The sequence below is a fragment of the Pinus tabuliformis genome, chromosome 5_1, assembly GCF_031772625.1.
Source record: "Pinus tabuliformis cultivar Carrire ecotype Pingquan chromosome 5_1, CPIR1, whole genome shotgun sequence".
Taxonomy (NCBI): Eukaryota; Viridiplantae; Streptophyta; class Pinopsida; order Pinales; family Pinaceae; genus Pinus; species Pinus tabuliformis.
Genome location: NC_142305.1, coordinates 479,273,107 through 479,276,088, shown reverse-complemented (window position 1 = coordinate 479,276,088; position 2,982 = coordinate 479,273,107).

Below are 2,982 nucleotides of genomic sequence, written 5' to 3'. Positions count from 1 at the left end.
ATTAGAAATACTAAAAGGGCCGACAATAGCTAAAACCAAAGAAGATCAACCTCAACTCGAAGAAACAAATCCAGCGGAACCTAAAAGTTCTGATTATAGACAATCAAAGGAAGACATTTCTAGGGAGCCACAAAAAATTAAACTCCCAAAATTTTTAGGAGGACGAGATGGAGAACGTGCTGAAGCATGGTTAGAAGGAATGAACACATGTTTTGCACTAATAGAGTACTCTTCTACTTCCATAACAAAAATTTCCATATTTTAGTTAAAGGAAAGCGCCTTGATTTGGTGGGGAAATTTGGAAAAACAATTACACCTCACAACAAATAATGTTCCTTGGGAATTGTTTGAGGAAAGATTTCGCGCTAAGAACTTACCTCCTTATTTTCAAGAACAACAAGGCGGGGCCTTTCATACGTTAGTCCAAGGTAAAATAATAGTGGAAGAATATGAAATACAGTTTATGGAGCTTGTGAAATAAATTCATTATTTAGATTCTGATGAATGTCAAGCTGAACGCTTCGTATAGGGGTTAAACCCTCGCATCAGGGCCATGGTTAGGATGTGGAGGCCATCATCAATAGTCGAGGCAGTGGAATGTGGCTGTTATGCAAAGGAGCATCTAGGAATAAAAAGGGATGTCAGACCAACAAAACCTCTACAACCAAGATTTTCAGGAAAGAATCCCCAAAACTTTTTTCGGGGAAGTAGCTCGAGACCACCTGCTTATGGTAATAGATTTACCTCAAGAGGAGTAGGAGCAAGATCTCCCATGGCAGTTAATACTATAGCTATTGAATCATCAAACAAAAGTCCATGGGAATCTAGAGGAACAACTAATAGAGGAAGAAACATGAGAAGAAGTTGCACAAGAGGACGAAGTTCCTTGTCTAGAATCTCACAATTAGACTCAAGGGGATCACCCCAGGTTAATTGTTGGGGATGTGGTGGATTGCACTTTCAACGTGATTGTATGAAGGCTTCATCAAGTATTATACATAGAACAAGAAAAGAGCCATCGTCAAATACCCAAGGAAATCATAGAATCCATGCAGTAAACAAAAACCAAGCAACACATCAGTCTAATGTAGTGGAATCCTCAGGTATTATTAATGGAAAAAAACTCAAAATCTTATTTGATTCTAGTGTCACTGATAGTTTCATTTTTTCATATGCATTAAATAAATGTGGGTTGGCAGCCTGTAAGCAAAACGATTTAAGACCAGTAGAAATGGCTTCAGTTGAACTCTAATTCGTAGATTTAAGTGTTGAGGAATGCAAAGTCGATCTAGGAATATGTTCGACTAAGTTAAAAGTTTATGTCATAGCCCTAGGAACTTATGACCTCATCATAGGTATGGGTTGGTTAGAAGCTCATCAAGCTTGGGTAGACTGTTGTGGAAAAAGAATTCTCTGTGTAAATGATAAAGGAGAGATGATCCAAATCCAAGGTAACAAGAGAAAGGTATCATTATGCTTCATCTCAATAATGAAAATGAAGCATTTCTTAAGGAAAGGTTGTCAGGCATATGCAGTTCAAGAAGTAAGTAAAGAGAAAGGACCATCCTTAGAACAATATCTGGTATTAGCTGAAATTCTGGATGTTTTTCCAAAGCAAATACTAGGATTGCCTCCCAAAAAAGAGTTGGATCTCACAATAGAATTGAAACCTGGTATAGAATCAATCTCTAAAACACCTTAGAGAATGACAGCTCCAGAACTTCAAGAATTGCAAATTCAGTTGAAGGAATTATTGGATATAGGACACGTTCGACCTAGTATTTCACCTTGGGGTGCTCCTGTAATATTTTTCCAAGAAGAAAGATGGTTCCTTACGGTTATGCATAGACTACTGAGACTTGAATTGAGCTATAGTAAAGAATCGATATCCAATGCCTCGAATTAATGACCTCTTTGACCAAAAGAATTAAGAATTAAGGAAAGTGATATTTCTAAGACTACATTCTGAAAACTCTTTCGGCATTATGAGTTCAATGTGGTACCATTTGGATTGACCAATGCACCAACAATATTCATGAACCTTATGAACAATGTTTTAGGCGATATTCTCATCTATTCCAAAAATGAGAAGGAGCATGAAGAACATTTGCAGATAGTATTATCTTGCCTCACAAAACACCAGTTATATGGAAATTTATCCAAGTGTTCCTTATTTTAGAAAAAGATCCATTACTTGGGTCATATTATATATGGTGAAGGGATCTCAGTAGATCCTGAGAAGGTAAAGGCAATCATGGAATGGATGATACTGAAAAATGCACATGAAGTGCGAAGCTTTATGGGTTTACCTGGTTACTGCCGAAGGTTTGTAGAAGCATTCTCCAAAATTGCAAAACCTGTCACAGCCCTCCAACATAAAGGATTTAGGTATGAATGGACTGAGGAATGTAATAAAGTATTCTAGAAACTTAAAAGATTGCTGACCAATGCACCAACCTTACGAGTCCCTGATATGGACAAATATTTTATTGTGTGTACTGACGCATCCAAGCAAGGATTAGCTATAGTATTAATGTAGGATAGAAGAGTAATATCATATGACTCAAGAAAATTAAGGCCTCATGAAGAACTATATGCCACTCATGATTTAGAGTTAGCTGTTGTAGTACTAGCTTTAAAGATATGGAGACACCATCTAGTAGGGATAAGTTTTATACTCAAAAGCGACCATCAAAGTCTACATTATTTGTTTACTCAAAGAGACTTGAATGCTAGACAAAGACGATGGAGTGAATTCCTAAGTGAGTATGACTTTGGAATTTCATACATTAAAGGAAAATAGAACATAGTGGCAGATGATTTAAGCATAAGACCTCAAATATTTTCCCTCATACCTATCAAAGTAGACTTAAGGCAACGAGTACTAGAACATCTCGTAAGAGATAGTCAGTATTTAAAAGTAAGATCCAACCTTGATAGTAAAAATTCAAAAGAACCTAAATTTGAGGGATATGAACTAGA